Source organism: Apium graveolens, chromosome 3, assembly GCF_009905375.1.
Source record: "Apium graveolens cultivar Ventura chromosome 3, ASM990537v1, whole genome shotgun sequence".
NCBI classification, from domain to species: Eukaryota; Viridiplantae; Streptophyta; class Magnoliopsida; order Apiales; family Apiaceae; genus Apium; species Apium graveolens.
Genome location: NC_133649.1, coordinates 251,084,483 through 251,099,940, shown reverse-complemented (window position 1 = coordinate 251,099,940; position 15,458 = coordinate 251,084,483).

The window sequence follows — 15,458 nt, the reverse complement described above, 5'->3', positions numbered from 1 at the left end:
GCCAGCTTTCTCCACAAAGTCTGATAGCAGGGCCTTATTTCCAGTCATATGTCCTGAACATCCACTGTCCAGAACTAGAATATTTTTCCTGTTGCCCTGCAATCAAAAAGACCACTAATTATTAGTTTTAAGGACCCAGACTTGCTTGGATCCTTTGGCCTTTTTAGGTTTGTTAACATTTGCAGCGGATTTAACATCAGATTTTATGTTAACAGTTTTCTTATCAGACCTTATACTAGAAGGAACAACAGAAACTTTCTTTAAAGAAGGTTTTATTTGATAATAATCATAGTACAAACTATGATATTCCTTACAAGTATAAATGGAATGCCATAAACTACCACAATGAAAACAAGGATTTTGTGGTTTGTATCTAACAGACTGACTCTTAACTCCTGACTTTGTAGATAAGGAGTTAATATTCTTATTCTTCCTGCAAAAAGAAGCCAGATGGTTAGAACTTCCACAGTTATGACATGCTTTCCTAGGAGCATCAGGAACAGATTTATAGTTATTGCTTTTATTCACACCTTCCTTTCCATTCCTGTTTTTCCTAGGTGATTTTACCTTGTTTGCATCCTTAACATCTTTCAGCTTATGCTTAAGCTGCTTCTTCGTCATTAAGCCTATGTTAACTTCAGCTGTCTTTTCCTGTTTTAGTTTGTCAGAAGCTAATTCCTTTTTAACTTCTGATTTCTCATTTTCGGATTTTTCAGTTACAAACTTAACAGGTTTTAACTTCGGCTTTTGCTTATCAACAGGCTTAATTTCTACAGTTCCTTTTTCATTTACTCCATAGCCTAAACCCTCTTTCCAGTTTCCACTGCTTAGCAAATTTTGAGTTGTTTTGCCAGAGTTAGTCCAAGTTCTGATAATCTCTCTCTCCTTTTCTAACTCAGTTTTTAGAGATTCATTCATTTTTAGCACTTCATCCCTAATATAAAAAGCATTATCTCTATCCTGCTGAGTTTGATGAAACATGACTAACTCTTTTTCTAAGAAATCATTTCTTTTCTTAAAAGCAAGATTTTCAGAAGTTAATCTTTCACATGTTAAAGTTTGATCTCTATAACTAACAAACATGGTTTTAAGATATCTTCTCAACTCATCAATATCATCAGTATGAAAAGCATAAGTAGTCTGAGGTACCTTTGTTTCAGCAGCTTCAGAACTGCTCTCAGAACTTGATTTATCAGCATTTGCCATCAATGCATAGTTCTCCTCACTTTCAGAGTCTGAGGTGTCTGTCCAGCTTTTCTGCTTTGTGATAAGAGCTTTGCCTTTGTCATTCTTGGTCTTCTTGCAATCAGGAGATATGTGGCCTTTCTCACCACAATTATAACATTTAACATTAGCGTAATCTCCTCTGTCAGACTTTCCTCCTTTTCCTTCAGATCTTCTGAAATTCTTCTTATCAGAACTTATGCCTTTCCTGGAAAACATCTTTCCCTTCCTGAACTTCCTGTATGCAATCTTTGTGATTCCTTTCACCATAAGAGCACACAGCTTCATCATCTCCTCATCAGCATCAGTTTCAGGCAAGCTTTCAGAATCTGAGTCATCATCACTCTCAGAACTTGATGACTCAGTATCAGATTTTATGATAAGAGCTGTACCCTTATCTTTCTTTGAGGAAGGTGGTTTGGGGGATTCCTCTTCAACCTTGAGAGCAACTGTCCTTGACTTTCCTCCTTTTCTCTTGCTTCTTTGTTCCATCTCAAGTTCATGGGTCTTGAGCATTCCATAGATTTCATCAAGAGTTGTTTCATCAAGATTGTAGTTGTCTCTTATTGTTGTTGCCTTCAAATCCCAACATTCAGGAAGAGCTAACAGGAATTTGAGGTTTGTATCTTCAAGATCATACTCCTTATTTACTAATGACAAGTCATTCAAGAGTTTGACAAATCTATCATATACATCAGTCAATGACTCATTAGTCCTAGAGTCAAAGTGTTCATACTCTTGAGTGAGTATTGTCTTCCTGTTCTTCTTAACTGTTTCAGTTCCTTGACACCTTGTCTCCAGTGCATCCCATATCTCCTTAGCATTCTTGCAGTTGATTACCCTGTTTGACATTACATTATCAATGGCACTATGCAATAAGTGACGTACCTTGGCATCCTTAGCAATAGATGCTATATCTTCAGCAGTGTAATCAGTCTTTTCCTTTGGTACGGTCATTGCTGCTTCACCTGCAACTACAACAGCGAGCTTGGTAGGTTTGTGAGGCCCTTCCCTGATTCTATCAAGGTATTCTGGATCTGTTGCTTCCAGAAACATGGTCATCCTTACCTTCCATATGGGATATTCAGATGGTCTCAATATGGGAACTCTGATAGTCTCATATCGACTCTGAGTTGATATCTTTGATGATTCCTCAGTTTTGGTAGGCTTAGTTGGAGTTTCTGTGTCAGACATGATTGTGTTTGGATCTTTAACTGTATGTGTGTTAACAGATAGCTCTGATACCACTTGTTAGGTCACACTTTCACTGTAGAGGGGGTGAATACAGTGTTTATTACAATCAAATCAAACTTCAAGAACTTATGTAACAGAAAACAAACTTTATTTAAACAATAAACTCTGTTACAATCTGGAACTGTTATCTCTCAGTGATGAACAAAATATCACGAGAGCTTCTAGAGTTATAATAAATAATATTCTCGATAATGATAACACCTCTAGTGTAAACTCTATTTCTGTGTTTATATACTACACAGTTACAAGATATTCGCTAATTGATATGGAATATAATTCTGCTTCCTAAAATATATCAATCAGATATCTTCTATTCCAAGTATTCCATTCTTCACGGAATTCCTTCTTCATGCATATCTCTTCTTATGTTTATCTTGATCTTCTTAACTTTAATCAGCTACTGTCCTTATCTGATCGTCCTTCAGCACTTAAGTTCTGATATCTATCTCCTGATAACATAAGTACTGATATCCCTTAAGTTCTGACTTCCAGTACCTTAAGTTCTGACTTCCAGTATAAGTACTGATCAGTTAAGTACTGATTTGTTCTGTTCAAATAAGATCTGAAATCTAAACATAAAACATATTAGCCATGACATTATCAAATATATCTAACATACCTCTTTATTTAGTTATATCTACTGATGAACCTGTATTTAAATCTAACTTGGTTGCAGTAGTTATGGGAGTTGTTGCAGCTGGACTGTCTTGCATTCCAAATCTTTTGAGCAAATTCCTGGTATATTTTGCTTAAATTATGAAGATACCTTCATTTTTCCGCTTTACTTGTAAACCTAGAAAATAACTCAATTCTCCCATCATACTCATCTGATATCTTGAGTGCATTAGCTTTGCAAATCTTTCACAGAGTTTATCATTAGTAGAACAAAAAATGATATCATCAATATATATTTGTACTAACGACAAGTCCTTACCATGGTACTTAGAAAATAGAGTTTTATCAATTATACCTCTTATGAAACCACTTTCCAACAGAAATTGAGCAAGTATTTCATACCAGGCTCTTAGAGCTTGCTTTAGTCCATAGAGTGCTTTATCCAGTAAGTAAACATGATCTGGATATTTTGGATAAATGAACCCTGGAGGTTGTTCAACATAAACTTCCTCTTCAAGTTCACCATTTAGAAATGCACTCTTCACATCCATTTGGAACACCTTGAATTTCATGTGAGCAGTATAGGCTAGAAAAATTATGATTGCCTCAAGTCTTGTAACTATAGCAAAAGTCTCATCATAATCAATACCTTCTTGCTGTGAATAGCCTTTTGCAACCAGCCTTGCTTTATTTCTTATAACAATACCCTCACTATCAGTTTTTCCTGAACACCCACTTTATACCAACTACTGATCTGTTCTTAAGTCTTGGTACAAGAGTCCAGACTTGGTTCCTTTCAAATTCATTTAACTCTTCTTGCATTTTTGTGATCCAATCATCATCTTGCAGAGCTTCTTCAACCTTCTTGAGTTCTGTTGAGATAAAAAAGAATGATAGAGACATTCATTCTCAATGGCTCTTTTAGTCTCGACACCACTATTAGGATTTCCAATGATTAAGTCCATTGTATGAGACTTAATCCATTTTCTTGCAGAAGGAAGTTGACTTCTTGATGTAGAACCTCCCCCTTGATTCATGAAGTCTCTTGTTTCATTTTGCCTTGTACATTGTTATTTCCTGATGCTCCCCTTGAAATAGTATTTCTAGTATTATCAGTATTTGCTTTATCAGTATTTAAGGAATCTGAGTTTGATGGAGTATCTACTGAAGTTTCTTGATTCGAATCACTTGACCCTTGATGTGTATCATATTGCTCCCCCCTTAATATGTGCTTCGGTTCTTGTAGAATTGCCACTGTCATGTGGCTCATCAGAGCTTAGAGTGATGTCAGGATTTGCTGTATCAGGATTTGTCAGAGTATTAGAATCTGCCAGACTATCAAGATTTAACTGTTCAGCATATGGTACTTCATTTTCAAATCTCAATTCTTCATGGTCATTTGCATCCTCTAGACATGTGATCTTTTTATCATCAAAAGACACATGAATAGATTCCATGACCACCTTTGTTCTCAGATTATAAACTCTGAAAGCTTTTATTGATAATAGATATCCAACAAAAATGTCTTCATCAGCTTTTAGATCAAATTTAGTAAGCTGTTTTGGATGAGTTTTGAGAACAAAACATTTACAGCCAAAAATGTGAAAGTATTTCAAATTTGTCTTATTTCCTTTTACCAAATCAAATGGTGTTTTACCATGCTTGTTGATCAATGTTGCATTTTATATAAAGCAAGCAGTTTGCACAGTCTCAACTTATAAGTAGGTAGGCAATTTTGCTTCCTCAAGCATGGTCCTTGCAGCTTCTATGAGAGTTCTATTCTTTCTTTCAACAACTCCATTTTGCTGTAGAGTTCCAGGGGAAGAAAATTCATGTTTGATTCCCTTGTACTTGCAGAGTCTTCCATAGTACTGTTCTTGAATTCAGTTCCATTATCACTTCTAAAGATCTTGACTTTGTGAGCTGATCCTTTTTCCAGTTCCCTTACATGATCAAGAAGAATGGATGGTGTCTCATCCTTGGTGTGCAGAAAATACACTCATGCGTATCTTGTATATTCATCAATAATAAAAAGTGCATACCTCTTCTTTGCAATAAACATTACATTTAATGGTCCAAAAAGATCAATGTGCAGCAAGTGATATGGTTCAAGAATTGAGGATTCAATTTTACTCTTGAAAGATGTTTTCCTTAGTTTGGATTTCTGGCATGAATCATATAAGCCATCAGGAGTAAATACTGCATTGGGAAATCCTCTCACAAGACCGTTCTTCACAAGTTCATTGATGTTGTTGAAATTGAGATGAGAAAGTCTTTTATGCCAGTTCCAACTGTCTTCCACAGATGCTCTACTAAGTAAACATACTCTTGAATCATCAGTATTTGTGGAGACCCTGGCTTCATATAAGTTATCATGTCTAACACTAGTCATTGTAATCTTGTCATCTGATTTACTGACAATTTCACAATGTTCCTCATAAAAATTCACATGGTAACCTCTGTCACAGATTTGACACACACTGATCAAATTATGCTTGAATCCTGAAACTAGAGCTACATTTTCAATGATGACATTTCCAAGCTTAATCTTACCATATCCCAAAATCTTTCCTAAGTTGCCATCTCCATAAGAAATATTTGGGCCAGCCTCTTCCTTAAACTATGATAGCAGGGATTTATTTCCAGTCATATGTCCTGACCATCCACTGTCCAAGACTAAAAAATTCTTCCTGTTACCCTACAATCAGATTTAACAATTAATTAGTGTTTTAGGGACCCAGACTTTCTTGGATCCTTTGGCCTTTTTAAGTTTGTTAACATTTGCAGTAGAAGACTTTGAATCAGAGTTTATGCTAACATTCTTAATATAAGAGTTTACACATGCAGAATCTATTTTAGATTTGTTCAAAGAGGGTTTCAGTTCATAATAGTCATAATACAAACTGTGATACTCTTTACATGTGTAAATTGAATGCCAAATACTACCACAATAAAAACATGGATTCTGTGGTTTATATCTAACTGTTCTATTTCTAAACTCTAACTTAAGAGGAACAGTATTTATCCCTTTATTCATCCTGCAAGCAATAACAAGATGATTAGTACTACAATAATTAAAACAGACCTTTCTAGGTTCATTAGAGATGGGTTTATATTTGTTCTCCTTATTCATACCTTCTTTTCCATTCATATTCTTTCTAGTTTATTTTTCCTTGTTTTTCATTTTAACATCCTTCATCTTTTACTTAAGCTGCTTCCGAGTCATTAAACCAACATTTACTGATTTAACATGAACAGGTTCACACTTATCAGTTTTAAAATTTTACGTAAATGCTGATGTTGACCCTTTTTCATTTACTGACTTAACACCCTTTTTCATTTACTGACTTAACAGCATCAACACTTAAGTTGAATTTAATAGGTCTTAACTGAGATTGGTTCAGTTTTACCTTAATATCAGTCATCACTGGTTTAACTTTCTCAGTTTCCTTTTTATTTTTCTTATTAAAATTAGTCTTATCAGTATATCCTAATCTTGATCCCCAATAGTCATTTTCTATTAAACCCTGAGTTATTTTTCCTGAACTAGTCCAAAGCTTAATCAATGTTCTTTCTTTAGCTAGTTCTTTTTCTAGATAAGCATGATTTTCTAACAATCTCTCTTAATATACAAAGCATCATCTCTCTCCTTTTGAGTTTCTAGCATTAAAATCAACTCAGTTTTTAGGTAAACATTTCTTTTCTTAAGATCAAGGTTTTCACTCTTAATCCTAGAATTCTCAAGTGTTTGATCCCTATAACTAACATGCAGAGATTTAAGAAATAATCTTAAATCACAGATATTATTAGTATCAAAAGCAAGTGTGGTTTGAGGTACCTTTAATTCAGCAGTGTTATCCTTAGTGTTAACATTTGCCATGAGAGCATAGTTGACGTCATCATCTGATTCTGATGTATCATCCCATTTTTTTCTTGATGATCAAGGCTTGTTTCTTCTCAGCCCTAGGCATTCTGCAGTCAGCTGCAAAGTGTCCTACTTCATCACAGTTATAGCACCTTTCCTTTGACTTGTCAAGCTTTCCAAATCTAGACTCCTTCACATCAAAATTTCTTTTGTAATTCCTCTTATCAAAGTTTGAGGAAGTAGAGCCTTTCCTGGGGAATCTCTTATTCTTGTTCTTGAAGTTCTTGTAGACCATCTTCTTGAAGCTTTTAACCATCAGATCTTCCATTTGCTCAATATCTTCATCGTTATCATGATCACTTTCAGTATCTGATTCACTATCAGAGTTAGAGTCATCATCAGAGTTAGATGACTCAGTATCAGACTTTGCAATCATAGCCTTTCCTTTGGAGTGCTTTTTTCTCCTGGATTTCTCCTTTGGCTTCTCTTTAACTTTGAGAGCAACCTCTCTTGCTCTTGGTCCTTTCCTCTTGTTCCTTTCATCCATCTCCAGTTCATGAGTCTTCAGCATGCCATAGATCTCATCTAGAGATACTTCATCCAATTCATAATTATTTTTAATTGATGTGACTTTCAAGTCTCACTTTTCTGGGAGAGCAAGAAGTACCTTCAAGTTAGAATCTTCCTGGTCATATTCTTTATCAACCAAAGACAAGTCATTGATCAACTTTTGAAATCTGTCATAGATTTTAGTTAAGGACTAATAAGATTTTGAGTCAAAGTGCTCATACTCCTGTGTCAGTATGGTCCTCCTGTTCTTCTTAATAGCAGTCGTTCCCTGACACTTGACTTCAGAAGTATCCCAAATTTCTTTGGCAGTTTTACATTCAGTAACTCTATTAGACATAACACTGTCAAGACTGCTGTGAAGAATATGTCCCACTTTTGCATCTTTCATAATAGATGAAAGATCTTCAGGAGTATAGTCCTTATCTTTATCAACCATCTTTTCTTCTTCACCAGTAACAACAATAGCTACCTTCATTGGCCTATTTGGACCATCATATATCCTGCTCAGGTATTCATAATCTGTTTCTTCCAGACACATGGCCATCTTCACCTTCTAGATTAGATATTCATAACTCTTCATGATTGGAACTTTGATAGCCTCATATCTGCTCATATTGTTGTTGATGGGTTGATTGGCTGGTGGAGGAGGTGGGGGATTCGGTTGAGCTTCTTTATCTGTCATTATAGATTAATTTTAGATCTTAAACTGTTTGTATATCAACAGCAAACTCTGATACCAATTGTTAGGTCCTTAATATAACTGTAGAGGGGGGTGAAGTTTATGCAGATAAATCGAATTAAGCACTCAACAGGATAAATAATTTTGTATTGAATGATAAATACTAATTGCGAACTAATCTCTCAAAGGATGAACAGATATCCTTGAGAGCTGCTAGGTTACATAAATAATATATCGATACTGTGACACATAAAGTGTTAACCTAATCTGTGCTTATATACTGCACAGCTACATAATCAAATAAGGAATCCTATTCTATTATAATAAGGAATCATAAAACATATCCTAAATTTGATTGCTACTAGAAGTAAAGTCCTTCACCGACTTGAATTCTACAAACTCTTTCCATCTTCGATATCTCCTGATCTTTAGCTGTAGTGACCAAATACTGATGTCAATTACTGGTCAGCAAATGCTGATAACAAATGATGATAATGTCACCTTCTGCTAAAGTCTGATATCAAATGATGATTATAATCTATGATAGTTTATAAACTGATATGATCAATTTCTTCTAACATATTCTTTAATCAATGATTATTTAAGGAACTATATTTTAATATTCATTGAATCTTTTTAAACTAGTTTTAAAAATGATTTATATTAGTTACAAATCATCATTACCTTAAATGTTTTCGAAAAATATTTTCAAACTTTATCAGATGATTTTAAAAGTAAAGAGAGGATCCCAAACTCCATTTTCAAATTTAAATCTTTCTTTACAAAGGAGATTTAAATACTTGCTCAAAATATAGGGGATCCTGATTAGCGATGTATTTTATATTCGTAACGAAGTTGTTGAATAGAAAAGAAAGAGAGTTTTGATTACTTACCAACATTCGGGAAATAAGTCATGGAACAAGTTTAATCCATTAACAAGCATCGCTTGGGAAATTTTGGTGAGTTTCCCTTTTCCAACTAGATAAGACTTCTTGGTGGAGTCCTATTTGTGGCGCCCTCCAAACCCGGGTCAGAAGTTTGGGGTCCACAACACAAACACAATATATCAACCTGTCTAAGAAATATTATTTATAATGACCCTGCTTCACAAAACCACGGATCGCAACAGGTTAAAGTATGAAAACAAGCCACAGCCTTAATTATTACATCGTACCAAATCCCAACTAATTTAACTTACAATTGATAATAAAATCATTCTTACAACCTTGCTATCTCACTACTGCCATAAGCTCCTGCTAGCTCGATCAATCATAATCTGGAATCCTAGCTCGAACATTGAAATGGGAAACCTTGCTATCAACCGTATCCTTCTTAACTGTAGAATATATAAAAAGATTCGCAAGAGTGAGCTAACTAGCTCGGCAAGTCATATTATCACTAACTGAGGTTAGATAATAATAAATGAGATGATTCAAAGGAATCAAGTTTCTTGTTAAACAACCAATAGAATTGGATATTCATTTTAAGTTTTTAAAACCAAGGTTAGGCTGCTGATCAGTCACGCACTAATCCCGAGCAAAGCACACAACACTGCTCTAACTACTGGATCCAAGGCACACATTGGCCTAACTTGACCATCGATATGGTCTGACCACGAATCTGGTCCATACAAAGAAAACTATCCAATTCTAAAGCATTTCAATATGATAAACAATAGAGTTCAATAAAACCAGATCATAATCCATAACCATAAAACATTTGTAAAAGAGCAAGGTAAAAGTTCATAGTTACCAAAAAGGGTATGTCAAAATACATAAAAGAAGTGGCCTCCAGCCGGTAGGATAATCGGGTATTAGATGAATAGTGTTTTTCCAAAGTTTTAGTGCTTTGATATCACAAGGTATGGTTAAGTATAAAAGTTTTGTATATATAAACAATTTTGTTCCAGTGTTTGGTATATGATGGATATATATTTGTGGAGTAGTATCGTATTTGTGTGGTTTAATATTTGGTAAATCCACAAGAAATGGTTCACAAAGAATAAGGCTTACGGTTCAAAGATCAAATGATATGGCTCAGGTTCAAGGCTGGAGAATTCAAAGTATTTCCAATATAAAACAGAGCTATTTTGAATATTAACAATAGGTCACAAGAGAATTTAGAAATATTTGCAATAAATCTCGAGAAAGGTTTAGAAGTACTTGCCTTATCATAATTGATTTCAACCTCACTTGTACTTGTCTACGACTCTATTCAACCACCATTCATCTGTTTCTCCTATGCCTCGCTTCTAATCTCTGCTCACTTGCTGTATTTTCTACATGTCAATTCTATTTTCTGATCACCTGCTTCTCTTTCTTACGCCTTGCTTACTCTGCTAGGCATCATAAGTATCTATCAATATTCCACTCATACGATTCTGTTCAACACATACTTCTATCTACCCTTCGTTTCACCCAAATCCGATTAACGGATTAAAAGTTACGCCATAAACAGTAATCATCGAATATATAAACCGACAGTCAATCAACAAGTCACACATAATACATCACGTAATCAATGACATATCATTTATAAAGACATTTCGGGTCAAAAATAGGCTTTCTGGTATTTAAAATGATTTTTAAAACATTTTTCGGAATTAAAACGGATCGTTGGATCAATTTCGGAATAATAAACAGGGTTCGGTTGGCCAATTCTGGCTCCGAAACAATTTTAGAATAATTTCGAGCCTTGAAAATAATTTAGAATAATATTTTAAAGCTCGAAACTATTTTTCGAAATTTTTAAATCATTTTTAAATAATTAAATCTAATTAAATAATTAATTAAAAATCAGTTAATAATTAATTAAATCAATTAATCAATTAATTTTCGAATTAATTGACTAATTAATCAATTAAAAATTAACTGAAATTAATTAACTAATTAATTCAGATTTATTTGTGAATTAAAAATAATTTTCGGAACTAAAATAATAATTTTTTAGAATTTTCAGAAATTAAAAACGGATTTTTATAATAAAAATAAATAGGAAATATGATTTTTAAACATTTTTAAAACAGGAATCCAATTTTTGCAAAGTCTGGAAACTTCAGGGACTAAACTTCATCATCTACAAAACGACAGGGACTAAACTGCAATTTTGCAGTCCAGTCGCCGGAAAACACAGGGGTGGCCGGAGAACACGATTCCGGCCTCCTCACCTTGCCACAAGCTCCAGATCACATCTACGGATTACCAAGAACATAACCATGCAATCAAATCGATCTAACAATCCCTGAGTTGGCCGGAATTTGGCCGTGAAGTTTGCCAGTTTCCGGCGAACTTCGGAAATATTCAAAACACAACTCCCTTCTCTACAGACCTCGTTGATTCATGAAACTTATACGACTGGATTGCAAATTTTACAGGGAACACAATCCACTATATCACAACATCAATATATTCCAGAATAAGAAACCCCCAAATTTCAATTAAGAACATTCATACGGGTTATAAACCCTAATTTTGAAATTCGAAAATCAAACTCAAATTTGAACATGTTATTGGACTCCAAATCAGACGTATAATATACCAAAATCATCAGGAAAACAAGCTCTACAATATGCAATCATCAAATCATACAAACAATCATCCGAACAAAAATTCGTATTTTTCATGAAAATAATTCGAAAATAATTAAATTTATAAAAAATCAACCTTTGATTCTGCAGTAAAACAGGTCCTGGAATCTGATAGTACTCCTTGAGACCTTCAAATTGGTTACTCCAACTTTCCAAACGGATTTCACTAACACCTTGAATTTGTGGTTTGATTCTCAGAAAGGTTTATGAATATATGATTTTTCTCTGTAAAAATTATATAATTATCTGTCTGCAAATGATTTTGATACGAAATAAAATACGGTAAAAGGCTATTTATAATTACGGAGAATTAGTATCCCGTTGGATCATTCCGGATATAAAACGGTACGTTTATTTATAAAAACTGATCCAAACGGTATCGGTTTTCGGGATAATTATCCAAATCAGTACAATTTGTACTGCAGTCTTGGTCTCAGCGCCTGGTTACACGTACTACGAGGTGATAATTGGGATAGTTTAATAAAAAGCTCCCGTTTATCGAAAATACGGGTTTTATTGATTTACCGAAACGAATATTGTATCGAAAATGTTGCGCCGGGACCCGTGCAGGACAAACCGTACGCCGGATCGAAAAAGTCAAAACACGGAAAATGCTCGGAATATTGCAATTAGGTTAGGAAGAAGTTCTCGGAAGAGTTTCAGGTTCTAAAAACGTAAAAACGGTTAACGGTGGTTGGTTCCCATTTTCATAAAATAGGTTTTAAATACCCGGAACAAGAGTTTAAAAAAATCCATATGATTCCTATAAATTCATAAATTAACATAAAAATAATTAGGAAGATATGACAATTATCTATATTTTATTTTGGACATAAAAAAAATTGAAATACTCAATTAATAATATTTTTAAACATCCAAACATATTTAACACTTAACAAATAATTCACAAAATAGATACTGAATATACATACTAATTATTTATTAGCAAAAATAATTACACGATATATCCCGGATATTACATCCTTCCCCCCTTAAAAGGATTTTGTCCTCAGAATCTCCTAAGAAAACAAATAAGGGTACTTTTCTCTCATATCACTTTCTAACTCCCAGGTTGACTCTTCAACCTTTGGGTTTCTCTACAATACTCTTACTAACTTTACCACTTTATTTCTCAATACTTTCTCTCTTTCCTCTAGAATCTCTATCAGACTCTCTACATATGATAAATCTGCCTGAAGCTCTATTGGCTCATATTCTATTACAGCCTGGAGTCTGGATTATATTTCTTAAGCATCGATACGTGAAAAACATTGTGAATGTGCTCCATGTGCGGGGGTAACGCCAACTCGTCAGCTACTTTACCAATGCGCTTTAGGATTTCAAAAGGTCTGACATATCTTGGGCTTAGCTTCCCGTTCTTCCCAAACCTCGTTAGTCCTTTCCACGGTGATACTTTCAATAATACCAAGCTTCCTTCTTCAAATTCCATGTCTTTTCTTGACTGGTCTGCATATTTCCTCTGACGATCTTGTGCGGCTATTAATCTCTTCTGGATAATTTCAACAACTTCCTTTGTCTGCTGCACCAATTCAGGTCCGAGTATTTTGTATTCTCCTACTTCGTCCCAATATACTGGAGATCTACATTTGCGTCCATAAAGGGCTTCATAAGTTGGCATCCCAATGCTGGCGTGATAACTGTTGTTATAAGCAAACTCTACCAGGGATAAATGCTCGTCCCAACTTCCTTTGAAATCAATAACACAAACATGTAGCATGTCCTCGATTGTTTGGATCGTTCCTTCAATCTAGTTGTCCGTCTGCGGGTGGTAAGTCGTACTCATATTCAATCTTGTTCCTAAACATTCTTGAAAATTCTTCCAAAATCTTGAATTACATCTTGGATCTCGATCAAATACGATAGACACAAGAATTTCATGACAAACTACAATTTCCTTCAGGCACCTATGGATCAACTTATCGAGCGAAAATCTTTCATTTATAGGCAGAAAATGAGCTGACTTGGTAAATCTATCCACTCTAAGCCAAATGGCATCATGATTAGTTTTTGTGCTTGGTAACCCCAACTATGAAATCCATGGTGATATGCTCCCACTTCCAAACTTCCAATGACTGTAGCAATCCACTTGATCTCTGATACTCTACTTTAACTCTGTTGACATATATAACATCTGCTAATTCATTCCACAATTCCCCACTTCATATCTAACCACCTATAATTTCCTTTAAATCTCTATACATCTTGGTACTCCCTGAATGGATTGAATACCTCAAATTATGAGCTGCCTGTAAAATTTCATTCTTCAGTTCCATCACTGGTGGAATCCAAATTCTAGAAGAAATCCTAAGAATACCTTGATCGTCCTTTTTGCGTGCACTATTCTTCCCATACTAAATGATTTTATATCCTGATCTACTACCTCTTCTTGACACTTCTTTATCTTTTCTAACAATCCCGACTGAAAAGTTATACTTATATATTCTCACTCCTTTTTGGATCATGCACTCTGACTTCCAATTCCAACTTCTAGAATTCCATAGATAATTCTTCTGGTACAGTCTCTATGTTCATTCTCTCTCCTTCTTGCTCATCTCTTGCCACTACATTTGCTTTTCCTAGAGAGTTCATACTTCAACTCTTGTGGTCCGTATATATCTCACATCTTTCTCTATACTTATAATATTTCCCAATCTTTTAAAATGAATATTATTGTTGCTTTTAATTCCCAGTTATGAGTAGGGTACTTCTGCTCATAAGGTTTCGGTTGTCTGGATGCATATGCAATAACTTTATTGTTTTGCGTCAACACACATCTTATTCCCTTACGAGAAGTATCACTATAAACTACCAAATCCCCCTGATGCTTTCAAAGTGATAAAATAGGTGTTGTAAGCATTCTTTCATTTAACTCCGCAAAGCTTTCTTCACCCTTCTCCATTTCATATAACCTTCTTGCTTTTCCTGGTTAACTTCATCTCTAATATTACAACTTTCAAGAAATCTTGCACAAATTTCCAATAATAACTGGCCCATGATAAAACTTCTTACTTTTGTTGGTGCTTCTGGTCTTTCTTCATTCATACTATCTTTAAATTATTATTTTTTTCTGCTGAATCCCCTTTTGTCTCCTCCTTACTGACTGTCTATACTAAGAATTATACCTCCTGCCATTAAAGTTTTCATCTGGTAAACTCTTTTTATACCGCTTCTTTCTTCTTTGACTCCTCAGCTATCATTGTATAGGTTGCATGGTTCTTCTTAATTAACGAAAGTATATCTTATCCAAATTCTTCCTTCAAAATTCTACTCATCAAATTTAAATATCACTGGTATATCATTTCATCCCACTAACATTTCTAGAATTTTATAACAACAGTACTGAGTTCTGAAAATCATATTTGATATTTCCATAAGTTCAATCTTCACTTGGTAATATACCCAGTCTTAAATCAATCTTATAAAAATACCTTGCTTCGTTCATTTAGTTAAACAAATCATTGGTTTCGAGGTAACAGATATCTGCTCTTGAGAGTAAACTTGTTGAGCTTTTGCTAACACATAATCTCACCCTTCCATCTTTCTTATTAACACATCGTGCCGGTGCACTTTAAGGGGGTACGCTAGGTCCAGTTGCTTTTTCTTTTAATCATCTCATGCGTTTGCTCTGGTAACTTCTTCATTTT